General features: G+C 37.6%; 1 protein-coding gene across 4 annotated transcripts in view; it reads left to right on the top strand.

Moving 5' to 3' along the window:
* The first annotated feature begins 802 nt into the window (after positions 1–802).
* LOC129762769 (tachykinin-like peptides receptor 86C) overlaps positions 803–15,639 on the top strand; it is a 181,347-nt gene continuing 166,510 nt past the window's right edge. For 3 of the 4 annotated variants that reach the window (XR_008740713.1, XM_055761306.1, XM_055761319.1), the window contains exon 1: positions 803–1,904. The gene's annotated coding sequence lies outside the window, so the exon portion shown is untranslated. The remainder of the gene's footprint in view (positions 1,905–15,639) is intronic. The other variant, XM_055761297.1, reaches the window with a different exon arrangement.

Genomic DNA, 15,639 nt, shown 5'->3' with positions numbered 1-15,639 from the left:
GAGAGTTTTTTTTATCCACTGTTCAGTTAGACCGTAGAGCAGGACAGTTGATATGTGTTTCCATTGTTGTGTTGTTAATAACACAAATAAAGCTAAAATTATTGATGATTTCAGTGCATGCAATGCACTTTTAATTAGTTTTAATCACAATTTCAATTTTTTACTTACACGGGTCAAAAATACAATCACATTTGTGTACAATTTTTATCGATAGCAAAATATGGTTTAATAATTGAACAAGGAGGTGATTTGTCACAGTGTAGCATGCTGAAAGTTTTTGAGTCCGCAATGTTCACATTGAAATCTTGTTATTAATAGCATGAGATAAGTGAAAACAGCGATACATTATGCCTGCAAAGTTGAATTTCAAACGCACATGCACATTCTACCGTCTCCTGATTCGAGATTAAATTATTACGAGCGCCACACTTTGTGTGGGGCACCTATGCGAAAGGTTTCATCCAGCCTTTGCCCTCGTAACCCGCTTGACGATATCACTTGTTCGCTTTAATTTGACTTCCTCCGATACGGCGACCGAAAGCCACTGCCCGGCGAAGCGTCAACATGTTGACGAAGGTCACGTTCATTCACAACCACCACCGGCACTGTCGGTTAGCTCCTCCAATTCTGACCGTTGGGGTGGCAATTCCGTGTGTCGATTCGCATCCTTCTGCGCAGCACGTGACTTCTTCGGCACGGTCGGGCTGGTGCCGAACCTTGTCGATTCGCTTCGGCGATGTCGGTGGCTCCATTCAGAGTGGCTGGTAGCTACTTCCAATGTAACGGATATCAACAGCGGATGGGCGGGAATCTAGTCCATGGGCAGCTTCCGCCGGTGACGGTTGTCCAGTTGGGTGGCCTCTGCTATTGATCAGGTGAAAGTGAAAGAACCAAACTGTCATTGACCAAGTGATAAAGAGACCCAGCAGGGGATGACATCTCCATAATTAACGACCGAGGAAATTTCGCGTAAATGAGCCGTGATTGAGCTGGATAATTTGGTGGTGCCGGCTGGATGGAATTGGATTAGGTGCTTGGGGATCACTCGCAGTTGAGTTTGGTGAAGGGCATCAAAAAAGTATGCGTGCTGTTACCTTTAATGAGCCTTTGGAAATAAATATTGGTGTGTGGATCCAGAATGGATATCCTTATGGTTCGTTTGAACTCGTAAAAATTTGCATATTGTATAGCGCGCGTGGTGCTTTCGGAATATGAGGCCACCGAAATAAATCATTTTGATGAGTATGAACTTGTTGTGCAAGGGAATAACTGCAGGGAGCTTTGACAGTTAATTCGGATACACGGGGTGAACCTGGAACATGATAAACGTGACTTACACGTGGAAAGGGAAACAACAAAAATCGTAATAAATAAACGTAGCATAGATAAGTGTTTAATGTTGGTGTGTCTCATGAGTTCCGGTTTGTGTGTTTTTCTCCCGTTGGGATGCGTGATCGATGAATACTTGCCTCCCTCGGCTCAGTGTGAGGGGCGGAATGTCTCTTGCCCAGAATAAATCATTCTGGCAGATATAAATCACCTCGAGCATTGCAGAAAGAATGAAATGCGTTTGTATGTTCGCTGGAATATTGTGGAAGTTCGCGCGAGAAGATAGGTGCTCATAATTTGTGAATAAAGCTGAAGCTAAGTGTTCCTCATTGGTGTCTAGTTGATGACAATTGGTGCCATATACCAACGCGTTAGGTCGTTGGGAGAATTTAATGTGAAGGTCGAGAAGTGTTTTAATTGTGAATATTACATGTTTAAGTTAAGTGTCATTGTTGATGTTGATTAAAAATAATATTGCGATACATGTAATGGATATTTGTGTCTCTCATGTGAACATATTGAGTGAAACATTGATGTTGAGTTATACGGATATTTTTCGCCGACGATAAAACATGGTGAGTAATTATTTCCTGATAGAATATTGAAAATATGAGCATTTTTTTTAATTAGTTTGTAACGATCCATGTATCCTAACTTCATCTCATCGGACCTAAAAATAAGCATTCGATGAATTAGAAAAAAAGGTTCTCTTTGCACTACGGCTAGTAAGAGCCTGTTAGGCAGTTATCTTATTTCCTCCCTTTTTCCAAGGGTTCATTTCGGGAGCTTTGTTGCAACGAATCGACTTTTTTGGGCTGCGGCCCTAAACGCCTAGAATGTGATTTGCACGGACCGAGAGGCAATTTGTAAACAAATTTCCTCCGCAAGTACTCGAGAATCCCTTAAGGGTTTAATGAAAGGCAAGAAGCCCCAGTCCATCACGTCGCTGCTTTAATAGGGTCGACGGGTTTGTTCGTGATTTCAGCGTGTTTTAATTAGCGGGAAAAATCCTATCCCATCACGTTGCGGCTTGGGAAGCGAGTGTGATAATGTTCAGCGAACCACAACTAATTTGGTGAAAACCAGACTGACCGAGTAATTTAATTCTAATGCAACAAAACTGAAATATGGTTATTTACTGATAAGAATAACAAGTAATCAAACATCAATCAGTATTCTCTCAATGGGGTCAAAACTTTCTCTGAGCCTGAGCATCGTTTGAAAACAGGAATAACTTTTTGATTGCCTAGAAGAAGGAGGTATATTTTTCGGTGAAGTTATATTTCACTAACGGTTTTGCAATTTAATTTCAGATATTGCTCGAGAGAGAACTCGAACTAATTTTTCAGTCGACAGACTCATAGAAATATAATCGTATTATATAAATTTACCTTCCCCTGGAATCGGGCAATCACAGCCCGATTGAATCGCACTGAAAAAAACATTTAAATTCACAGGGAGATAAATTTGCAAATAATCTTGAATAATGTCATCTGCTGACAGTTTCCAAACAATCTCCCCATTGAAGGTATATAAATTCTCCGTTCGCTAAACGACTCACCACTCCGGGAGCACTCTTCAGCTGAAGGATTAGCTTTTTCCGTCAAATTTCTATCGCTTCGATTTCCCTTCTGCAGGGAGCTGAAGTACGAATCTCCATCGGATGGTGAATTGCTGTATAATGAAAAATGTACCATTTCCACTTCCGCCCAGATTCTGTCTTGATGGTCGTCTATCAAATTGATTGAAGAGGGAATCGATTGAAAAATCAATCAATAGCTGAAGAAACGATTTCATCTCAGCGTGGATGATTGTTCTCACCAGTGAATCCACCGGTTTTCAATGGACCAGTTTGTGAAAGCTGTTGTAATGTCACACTTTCCGTGCAATTTTTGCACGTTATCGTGGTAATCCCTTTTATTTATTTGATTTAGGTTCATCGAATCTTGTATATGTTCTGGATACGCACAAAAATTAATTCACAATTGCAATAATCTTTTTCTCACAATTCTGCATAACCTAACTAGCCTCACTTTGACTATCTTTCCTCGAAGTTTATATCTTTTCATTCATGTATCTATGGAAATAATGATCCACGAACAAAATTACGATAATGTTTTATTCGACCCGTATGCGTCCATTTCATTTCTCAGCGTTGCTTAGCGTGATTAGGGTTTCAATTTAAATTCAAAGGTGTATATATATTTATTTGGTTTTTGAGAAAGTTACAATTTTATAAAGATTTTGAGCTATCAAACTGCTTAACCAAATTTTAACCCTCCTACCAAAAATGATAGGTACATATTGCAATGAAAGATGCATCCGTTTCCAACGGGCTATTCGCGATTTTAAATTACAGTCTCGCTCCATCTATATCTGATATCACAATCAGTGCTTGGAAATGCTTGGAAACATAAATCTTTTTAGCTGAATTTCTGACCACATTCGATCATTATACCATTGCATTCGGGATACCGAAAATGAACCAACGCCAAACCTCACAATCACAGCAAGCCATTCACAGTAGATTCATCCAGTTTCGTTCATTCTCTTTTTCGTTCTGCACGGAATGTGAGCAAAAGGAAATATCCCTAGTTTTGTCATTCATTGATATTAATATACCAGTTCATTAATTATCAGCATCGTGCGCGGACACTGACGAAATGTAGAAATTCGATGAGGAAGATAACGAAGTACAGAAGGCTCATAATTGTGACAAGAAATTAAATTGTTCAAGCATGCAAGGTTTTCGTCTAAGTTAAATGCTTTCATTTTACATAGTGAATATGCAATTCCAATTCCACTTGTCAGAAATGCTTCAAAAGACTCCAATTCCGATGTAATAAAATACCGTCTTGACTCAAATTCCGAATACACGAACATGAAATGGTGATGTCCAAGACACGACCGCGATGGGAATATTTCGAGCTTCATTTTGCAAACGGATCAAACTGTGCTATAAGATTAGCGAATGGAATTGCCAACATCCAGCTTTGGCCGACGAAGTTTGCGTCGGCTACTCCGATCGATTCTGCAGAATGCTTCCTCGCCGTCCAAGCCTATGCAATCCTTAGATGTGAGTGTGCATGTAGATCTTGCTCTTTTGTTGGCATTTCCGCTTGCGCCATCGATTTGCGTTGCCCTTTCGGAGTAACTTCAAAAATAACTGAATAAGCAAGGCACTGACTCAATGAGAAAATCACACACTTATAGGGATATTGAAAATGAACGGTCACAACATTCCAGACAATTCAATAGCAATGAATAAATGTGAATGAATTCTCATGACTCGAACTTTAAGGACAGCTCAGATAGCACAGAATGAATATGAATGAACTCGGTTGTAAATTTGTTTGACATCGAATGAATGACAGCGATGACAATATATTTTCAATATTACCTAACAGGCTCAATATTTCCAAGCCCAAGTGATTCATAATAGCAGTTTTGCTCGATACAAAGAAAGAATGGAAGATACCGCACACAGTAGTGCAAATTTGTAACATTAAAAAAATCTAAATGAGATCCTTTATGAAAAACTGTATAAATAATGTTTTATTGTAAGACTAACCGTTCTCGCGACAAAACCTACTTTATATGATGTCATAACTACACAACCGCTTCGGTTCGAACTGCCTTTTGACTTTCTTTTATGATTCTGGTTTTGGTTATGATTTGTGAATTATTTCTTTGGGAAATGGTGTTTTTGGGAGCACCGTGAGATGTAATTTTGTCAAGAGATACTGAAAAACTACTTGGATATTCAATAATTTCATTGTTTCAGTGTCGCTCAAGACAGCGAGCATTCAAAAGTACATGTTAATGTTTAGTGTTAAGTTGCTCAAAGCTGCTCTAATTGGATTTTAATTGCTTGGAGAATCGTTCGCACCCCCCACGTAGTTCGAGCATTTATTCATCGGACCATACCATTGCTATCAAATACTTGTACTGAAGAGTTTCATTCTTCAATTTAGGTTTTCGGAATTTTTGAACTACATTCCCAGGACGATCTACCAATGGCTTTATCTCAAGCTTGATTTGACTCACAATTACTACGTTCGACCATCGGTTAACTTTGAAAAATCATAACTCTAAAACGAAAATAAACGTCTCTTTGGTTTCGAGATATATTATATGAAAAATCCCCACCTTCCCGAAAAAAGTATTGAAAAATATAGCGACCTTGGTTCCGAGACCATAAAAACAATAAAAAACGAATGCAATCAATAATAACTAAAACAGAATTAAATTTTTTTTGCTGCTATAATATTTTTCCAGAAAATACCAGCTAATTGTCTTTGATCTGACATGTAGATCACCTGAATCGGTCCAGTAGTTCAAAAGTTATTTTTGAAGAAAGTAATTTTTGAGAAATAAATGATTTTTCAGACCACCCTAAGGGGGTCTTTGTAGCCACATTGGTTGCGCGTTTGCTTAGTTATCGATCGATCGAGAGTTCAAAACTCAGGGCCCTCATGGACCATCTTTGTGTTGGTACAGAATAACTACGCTCACGCAACAATCATCAGCGATGGAGATCGATTCAGTGTCGAGGTCGTGGCCTCTCTCTATCCATATGCAAGCTCTGCTTGCAACAAGCTTTTGTGCTGTAAATAACACAATAATGATCATATCAGCTGTCTCCGCTGTCCGGTGGTCTAACTGGATAATGGAATAACAGAAGGAATACTCTTACGCCGAAAAATGGCAACTGTGTTACCAAATTATAGATATGATAAACATGTGACATGTGCACGATTAAAATTCGGCTCTGTTACAGCTAATATGCTAATGAGCCAGAAATAAACAAATGGGATAAAAAAAGACCACCCTAAAATGAAAATGGTCACCCTAACGAAGAAATAAAAAATGCGGGTCTAGTATTTTGCGATAAGGAACAAAACTACAACATCTCACGAAAATCTGAGAATCACTATATCGGAATGGCTGTATTAGGGTGCCAATGAAAAAGATCATCCCGAATTTCAAAAAGTTACCCCATAAAAAATGTTCACCGCGTCGAAAAAACACCATATGCAAAATATCAGCTCAATCGGACTTAGGGGAGAGAGGCGCAAAGCGGTCAAGGTTTGAGTTTTTTGAAAATCGAAAAATCACCCAAGGGGGAGTAAAGGAAATCGGGGTTTTCGAATAAAAAAATTTTGAAGCCAATTTCTTGAAATTGCATGAAACATCGAGATCTGGTGTCATCTCGAATTTTTTTGTTGTCAAAAATCGGCACTCTGGAACTTTTTTGGGGAAACAAAATTTGATTGCAAATGTCTTAAAATTGCAGAAAATAAATCTTTTTTTTTGCACTTGGTAGTTTTTCCGCCTGAAAAACCGATTTTTTTTAGATAACTGTAAATCTCGATGTGTCATGTATTTTTAAGACATTTGGCATCTTTTTTTTTTAAAAAACCCCGATTTCCGGTGATTTTTCGGTTTTCAAAAAACTCAAATTTTAACGTTTGTGACACCAGTAAATGAAGTCCGTATGAGCTAATACTTTGCACAGGGTATATTTTCGTGCAAATCAACATTTCGTAGCAAGTTCCGAAAGAAGAATCGAGATATATTCCGGAAAAAGAGTGCCGATTTTTAACAACAATTTTTTTTTCGATATGACACCAGATCTCGACGTTTCATGCAATTTTAAGACATTTTACATCAAAAAAATTTTTGGAGCGACGTCTTTATTGCGTACAAATGGTGGGCTATTCAATAATTCTCTGATGTTTTCGTACAAACATACCATATTTTTTCGTTTAACGCATGTATGAATAAATGAGTAAGAATGTGGATTTCGGTCATGTTGGCGCTTACCTCAACCATGCATATTTGGGCTCTTGGTCTAATTTTGCGTGTCGCCAAATATTTTACCGACATACAGTGCCACAAAGTTCTGAACTGTTCTCTGGTTCGCTCGATTTTTGAGTTCTCTTCCGCAGCTTTATACTAATATAATATAGAACATGCCTCTCCCATTCAAGTCTCAGCCTAAACAAGTTACGTAAAACTTCAGTTGACAAAATAAGTATTATCTAACAGCAATAAGAAAAATCGTAACATCCAAGAGAGATATCTGAACGCTCTTTCCATCCCACTGAGTGTAGAATCTCAACTCTTTAAAACTGCCATCAGAAGCAGGTTGAACAGGCGCGTGGGCATATAATCGCCGCTGCATAGAAAAAATCTGGGAATGTGGGTTGAATGTTTCAGTGTCTCTTTCAACAGGCAAGAAACACAAAAGTCCCTGCAGGAGCATAGATTTTTCTATCTCACCCCTCGAGATTTGTCTACCGTTGTAAGTCATCACAGTTTACGAACGCTGCTCTTATCAGCTATCGCTAGATTTGAATCTCGTTCGGGGAGTGAATAAAGTTCAGGTTTTATAGGAGCCGATTTGAATATTGCAGTCTCTTGTCGGAGCGGATAACGATGAATCAAGATGAATAGAGGGGAAAAGGTACGTAGAAAAAGGGTTCGTTACACTTTTCATATGAGCTTTGATTTTTGGAGAAAAAATATACAAAATATGTTTCACTGATTTAAAACTTCTCTTCTGGGCAATTACGAGTGGAAAAATGTATCTGCAATACAGCCAGCTTACATCATCTGCGGTATTACAGCTTTCTACGGGAACACGTTTCCCCCATCAGCTTTCAAGTGCCATTAGTGGGATATGGGCGAAAAGACTCACCAAAAAGCATTGCAGCACTCAACGGTGCAAAGCAATTTCCGGCAATTTTAGGGCGAAAAAAAAAGAAGGCGGTCGTGTTGTAATTTTGAATGTTTTTATTGTAAAAATATAAGCTGGGAGAAGGGATGAGATTCGCCCATTCAATGAAAAAAAAAAGTTTATCCGTGTAATTTTAAAATGATTCGGTATATATGGAATACTGCATTTGCATAGATGTTCAAATATAAAACGAGTTCTTATACTGAGCAGAAAAATGGGGAAATCAATATTTTTTCAACGATGCAAAAGGCCGAGCAAACATAACTTTTGACCGGGTGATTACATTACTCACAACAAGAGTGGTTAACGTGATTACAGAAATAAGGAGGAAAAACACAAAATACTCAGCACAGAACCACCAAACTTCATAGCCATAAAAAATATCCGCAAATATGCCGAGTGAAAACATCCCCCACGGGAAAACGTGCTTCCTAGGGCAGGTTCCACTGCAATCCGCAAATCAACGGCCAGAGAATGTTTGCCGCTTACCGCGTGTTTTCATGCTATTTTGGCGTTGCGATCATCGCAAATATTTGCTCTACTCTCGGGCGAAAAAGTATCCAACTTTGGTTGTTTGATGTTTCATGTGTAAGTTGGGAGCTTGTTTATTTGGTTGGATATGTTTTCTGGGACAGATTTAGTTACATGTGAACTCGTTCAGAACGCAAGATTGTAATAGACAGATGGAAACTGGACTTTCTCCGTGTTTTGCCCGAATGATATTTATAGTATTAGTTTCATGACTGGTCCAGATAGAATCTTGATAGATTGAATGGAAGTGACATGAATCGAATTGATTGGTTAGGTATCGTTTCAAAAATCATGTTTCTTTACATTAAGAATCTATTGTTGATTGCCTAGATAGTAAAAGTCTATTTTCCACTGAAATAGAAGCTGAAAGAATTAATGGTTAAAATCGAATACCCGTCGAAAAGAATTGTATAGCTTCTCACTATTTTCTAACAGAATGAACTTCATGCTTGTATATGCTGTGCAGTTGCAGATAAGTATTATAAGGGTTAAAGTACAACGTTCGACCGGAGGTCAAATATTTGGCACTTTTTGACCGATAAAAATGACCAACCTGTACTGATCAAATATTTTTGACACAAAACTCGACGAGAAAATATTTTGTTCTTGTTCGTTTGAACTTTTTTTAAACTGTTCATCGAACCATATACTGACATACATTTTCAGTCATTTTTTGATGTAGAACTACGTCTTTTAGGAAGGGTACCAAATTAGAAAACAGGCCACGTTTTTATGAAATATAGTTAACGTTAAAAACTTATTACACAGCAAACGAATTCTGATGATTTGAATACCAATCGAATCAGAAATTCTATAAAAAATTTTGATGTGCTATATATCAGGTTGGGGAAAACTTATCCATTATTTTCTCGATAGCTGGCTTTAGTGATCAATATCTCGCGTAATATCGATCATACAATTTCAGGTACAGGCTCGTTGTAAAGGTAACATTTCACACTAAAAAAAATCGTTTGCTATTTTTGTTTGTTCCATTCAGTTGTGAGTTACAGGGTGTTAACAACGGAGGTAAACAAAGAGAAAATTTTATACTTTTGCTTTTATTTTTTTTTTGCTCTTCGTGTTTCATTTGTTCCTTGTCTTTCAACTGTTATGTTCGCGTTGACGGCATTGATCTTTGTTTACTAGTTTAGGCGGCGCAAAAGATAAAAACTGACTTTCAGGCAGAATGAATACGTTTTTAAAATTAAAATTATGAATGAAAATTAACTTCTGTGTATCAAGTTAGTATTCTATTTAAATGAAAAACACTTTTTTGTAGGGGTTGAAAAAATCTCATAAGAAAATTGTTTTTGAAAACAACTTTATATTCTAATGAAACGTCTCAGTAAAAATGTCTGAAATGTATAGACAAATGGTTAAATAAGATACGTGTTTCAAGTAATTTTATAACATGATGTGAAAATTTTCATTCAAATTTTAACATTGTAAAACTGGCTTCGTATCTTCTAATCTGATAGAGATTACACTATCGAGTTTGGGACTCAAATTGAAAGTCGCCACCAGATGTGTCGACTGACAACTGAGCTGAAGAGCTGTTCATAAAAAAACAGCTCTTTTAGATGAGCTGAGCTGATCTGAGCTGTTCACCATGATGAGCTGATTTGCACGCCTCTACCATACTCCCTCGAAGAAGAGGAAGCCGTCTGTATCAAAGTGTGCTATCACACCCAAACTACCACACACACACTTGTGACAGTTGTCAGTATAAATAAGCTTAGCGACAGGGATTTTTACAGTCGGATCTAGTACTACCACATTGAAATAATACAACTGAACAGGTTCGTGTATTAGTAGAATACTGTCAGTATGAATAGGCAGCCAAATAATAGATTGAATAACATATTCAATTTGATTTGAATTCGACTTAGCAAATAATAAGTTAGGTTCAATAAAGCCAATCAATCCCAATTGTACCGCCAAAGTGAACAGAAGTGTTAAATAACATTTATTACAAGCCATTAGTCGATCCAAAGCGCCAACTGAATTTTTCTAAGTTCCGATTAGAAATCAACGATCCTGCCCTAACACATTTTCGCAGAGATCGAAATGCTCGCCGATATGAGAGAAAAACATCCGTATTCACCCAGGGTAATAATAGTTGGGAGGCGAGAAAATGTTATACGCTCACTTCGATTATCGTGAGAAACGCAATGCCGATTTTTCTTTCTCGGAGAGTTATAATTGGCCAGAAAGTGATATGGTTTTCAGTGACTTCTTGATGCCGAGTACAACTGAAAACATGCGGTAACATAGGATTTCATCGTGAAGTGAACATGAGATGGGTTAACCCTTTCGCTATGAGCGTCGTCTATAGGCGACATCAGGGTGATATTGTACATTGATCACACCAGCGCGATATGAATACTCTTCGGCGCAGTGCTCCGTTCAGCGGTAGCACTCCGGCGCAGCACACTGCCGTATTGAAAGGGTTAATATTTGTACAATTTAGACGCTGTCCAAATGCAGGTCGTTTAGATGCCGTCTATACAGGTTATCGTTGGTTAGTTAGTTAGCTTTGATTTTTCGCTCCATATTTTCAGTATTAAATGAGAGATGAAAAAGCATTCTCGTTAAACTTCAAGAATTCTCGCATCTCATTCTCTCTGAAAAGAATTTTCGGTGAAAAGAAAGAGACGAAAATTTCAACATTGAACAATTCATCGAAAACTAGATTGATTAACTGAATACATATCTCGCAGCCGAGCGAGAATTTCGATCTCTGCATCTTCGACATAAAAAAATGCTTTTTTGTGCGCTGAAGGGTGGAATGAACAAATAAAAGCAAACAGTTTTCAGAAGCTTTAAAATGTTTTCATGTGGAAGGAACACACCTTCAATGTAGAAATTATGAATGAAAAATAACTTTTCTATACCTAATATGTAATATGTTATATATTTAATATGTAGATCTACAGCGTCGACCTCGGTAGCGATATCCATTTAGGGAGGCATATTATTCTCTATTAATTTATCAGGCCCAAAGGCCCAAAGGCAGTTTCAAAAGTCCCAGGGTGTCGATTTTTAACAAAAACTTTTTTTTCGAGATTACACTAGATCTCGACATTTCATGCAGTTTTAAGACATTTGGCATCAAAATTTGTTTTCGAAAACGCCGATTTCCTTTCTCCCGCCTTGGGTGATTTTTCGATTTTCAAAAAACTCAAGGGAGAGTAGCGCAAAGCGGTCAAAGATTAAGTCCGATTGAGCTGATATTTGGCACAGGGTGTTTTTTCGAGGTAGTGCACATTTTTTATGGGGTATCTTTTTGAAATTGATGCAATCCGAGTCGGGAAGCGGCGACCTCTTGCAAGCAAGCCTGTTTTCCATCGATTGCCCGGTTAGTTCGAAACATACGAGACGGCATAAGTTCAAATTGATAATTAAAATTGCACTGCAGTGGCGTTTATACGTAAGTGTCTACTTTAGTTTGCGCATCTCTGAAGTAATCTGTTTCTCTAACAATTGTTGCTTCGCTTTTCTCACACCTATTCTAATATCCTATCAATCTTTTTATGCACTCTTTTTATTTACTTACTCACTATTGTAGATTATCACTTTTTTGTTTTTGTTTTTTTTTGCTCTAAGACTTAGTCAGTTGACAGCTTAGAGTATAAACAGTCAACTGACTATCCCCTCTCACTTTCTTTGGCAAAGCACGAACAACAGGGATGCCGAACCACGCGATATGTCAGGATTCCAAATGAGGTAAAGTTTCGGAAAATTATTTTACACACACCCATGTTTTCATATATCAGCCATTCCATGCCAAAACAATATAGTGGTTCTCAGATTTTCGTGGAAAGTGGTGGTTTTGTTCCTTATCGCAAAATATTAGATTCGTATTTTTATTTATTGAGTTATGATCGGTCCAGTAGCTCAGTAGTTCAAAAGTTGTGAACTTTTGGAAAAAAGAGAAAAAGGTTGATTTTTCGAACAACCATAAAATGGAAATGGTCATCCTCATGAAACAATTTTTCATTAAACTTTTTTTTATTTTTTATGCGAGATATAGAACGAAAAATACGGGATATAGAAGCGTTTGTTCTCAAAACTACCACTTTTCACGAAAATCTGAGAACCAATTTATCGGTTTGGCATGGAATGGCTGCAAATTTTCTGATTTGATAAGTGATAACACTTGAAATTACTGAAAACTTCCCAGCAACACTTTAAAGCAGTGATTCTCAAACTATTTTCGATTAGAAACCTCCTTTCCCCGAATGAAGGTATACCATCGACGCATATAGTTGAATTTATTTAAAAAATTTATCTTATTTTTTTTCGTACAAAAACTTACCAATCCAAAAGCTTTGCGGTTAGTTAAGTGAGTAAACTTGACATCATTTTCTCATCAATAAATAGACATGAAGTTCAGTAAATATCAAGTGTAATTAATAATCATTAGTACAACAATAATACTTTCTACTTAAAATACCACCGTGATCAAAAAGTTCCAGGAATTTATTCAAGAAAAGAAAAATACAAGATTATGCATCAATATCGATATTGTATCATTCAAAGTAGGGGAAATGGGGGAAATTTGGAACCCCTAAGCAAATCGCCTAATATTTCCAAACCAATACGGTCTAAATAAAAAATGTCATTTGATTGATTCATTTGGGTGATTTGATTCAGTGTGTGTTTCATCGAAAAAAACTATGGATGGATTATACCTATGATATAACCGCAAGGTTGACGTAGGACTGCCGTTGGCTTAGTAATCATTTGTGTTTTTTTCAATTAGCAATAATCGCAATTCGAATGTTTCTCATTGGGTACAATAACGCCGCTGCGCAAAGCTGTTGATTAAATTATTGATTAAACTAGTGAATGAATGAAACAATTCACGAATTCAACTGCAAACAAATTCCAATTTAGGTCAATTCATGCATTATGGTAGTGGTTATCGCAGCAAATAGTTATTAACATTTTGCCTAATTATCAAACGGTATGCGTAGAAGTTCAGTGAGCTGGCGACATAAAGGGGCATGCAGTCTTGAATGACCGAGCTTTGGCGTTGCATTTGTACCCGCTTTTGTAGACCGTGTTAGCAAAACTCATTCCGGAGTGTAAAAATGCATGGGGGTATAAAAACCATTGCCGAGATCTGGAATGTCGATTTTCCCAACTTATTGGTTCCGGAATCTGTGTTGGGAAAACACATTCCGGTTTGGAAAAACGCAAGCGAGTACAAAAGTACTCGCAGCTTGCATCTTATTTGCAATGCCAATTTCCCCAGGCTCTATGGTTTAGAAGTCTGTGTTAGGGAAACATCCCGATTTGCAGAAACACAAAGTAGTAAAAAAGTACCCGCTGCTTGTATCTATTTTGCCACGCCGATTTCCCCAGGCTTCATGGTTTTGAAGTCTGTGTTAGGAGAACATTCCGATTTGCAAAAGCGCAAACGAGTACAAATGTACTCGCTGCTTGCATCTATTTAGCACTGCCAATTTCCCCAGACTCCATGGTTTTGAAATCTGTGTTAGGGAAATATTCCGACTTGCAAAAGCGCAAACAAGTACAAAAGTACCCGCTGCTTGTATCTATTTTGTAATGCCGATTTCCCCAGGCTCCATGGTTTTGAAGTCTGTGTTAGGGAAACATCCATCATTCTTGCGATGGTACCTCACTTGCTGTTCAATTATAACTAAGTGGATTTCCGAGCGGCGCTCGCTTATATATCGATTGGTGATTCCAAAAGTCTGTTTTGAAAGCAATTTTAAGACTATTGAAACAAATTTTTGGATCAAAAAGTAACAAGTATATTACGCGTAGATATTTTATCTTTCAAATGAAGTGTTTATCATACCATTTCGCTCAGTTGTTTAGGAGCTATTAACGCTCAAAATCTCGGTCTCCGGCGTAACGCTTTCGTTTTCGAAACTTTGATTTTACATCCGGTATAGAAATGAAAGACGTAGTCCTACGTCAAAACATATGTATGTTTATGTAAAGTATTTTGGGATAATGTTACAATCAGTAGAAGTGTTCACCTGATCGATACCAGGTGTCTTGGCCAGATTCCAGACCAGAAAAATTGCATTGAGACCATTTCGAATTCTCTCGAAATTCTTTCGATGCTTGGTCAAAAAAAATCCGTCCTTGATGGCCTACGTTCTTCTTTCAAGCTCCTTCCTCTTCCAACGTTGTCTGTCCATCCTTTCTTTGTAATTCAGCGGCATCTAGAATCAATTAGACCAAAGAAAAGCTTCAAACCTGTAGGACCAATTCACTCCACAGAAACGCGTCCATATCACCCCATACAACATGCGAAAATTAAAATGCAATTAATTCCATTTATTGTTATCAAACTTACATTTTCGCTGCATCAAATTGTTCCTCGAACAGAACTTTACAACACGATCGGGAAACATTTTCACATTTTCACATTTTCTGGCAATCAAAGTGCTTGCTGTGTTCATGATACCATTTCCCTCCACCTGTTAAATTTAACTAAAGTTTTGTTACGTTAGGTGCCTACGGTTCAACAATAGAAGGAGATGACATTATTAAAAATCCAAGCTGAGCCGTAATTTTTGAGATAAAGGGGTTGTCCAAATCACTCTGTATGTCCAAATCTCCCCAAGTTACCCTACTCCCCATCGACTGCAACGCACTTATGCCAGCGCATGATCCAATCCTCGAAACATTTATTATATTCGATATGCGATTTACTGTATGGTATTCGTTTTGTTTTTAGCCAAATGTTCACTAATAACGATGGTTGTGTGCATTTGAAAATTGTACAAAATCGACGCACGCACAATACAGCGTAACTTTTAGAAATGTAAAACTATAACACTACAATTTGATAGAATGTCAATGACAAATGTGCTAACCTACAAAAAAAAAAAGAAAAATTAAAACAGGTGGCTGAGAGCGCCACACGATGGTGATTCCGGGAACTTTTTGATCAAGGTAGTTTTTGATCAAGCTACAGTATCTTGAATGTTTCAAATAAGAACTTGCGCTAAACTCAACAACACTCGTTCGTGAGACAAACCGCCAATGTAAAT

The sequence above is a fragment of the Toxorhynchites rutilus genome, chromosome 1 (genome assembly GCF_029784135.1).
Source record: "Toxorhynchites rutilus septentrionalis strain SRP chromosome 1, ASM2978413v1, whole genome shotgun sequence".
Classification (NCBI taxonomy): Eukaryota; Metazoa; Arthropoda; class Insecta; order Diptera; family Culicidae; genus Toxorhynchites; species Toxorhynchites rutilus.
This window is presented reverse-complemented; position numbering and strand designations above follow the sequence as displayed.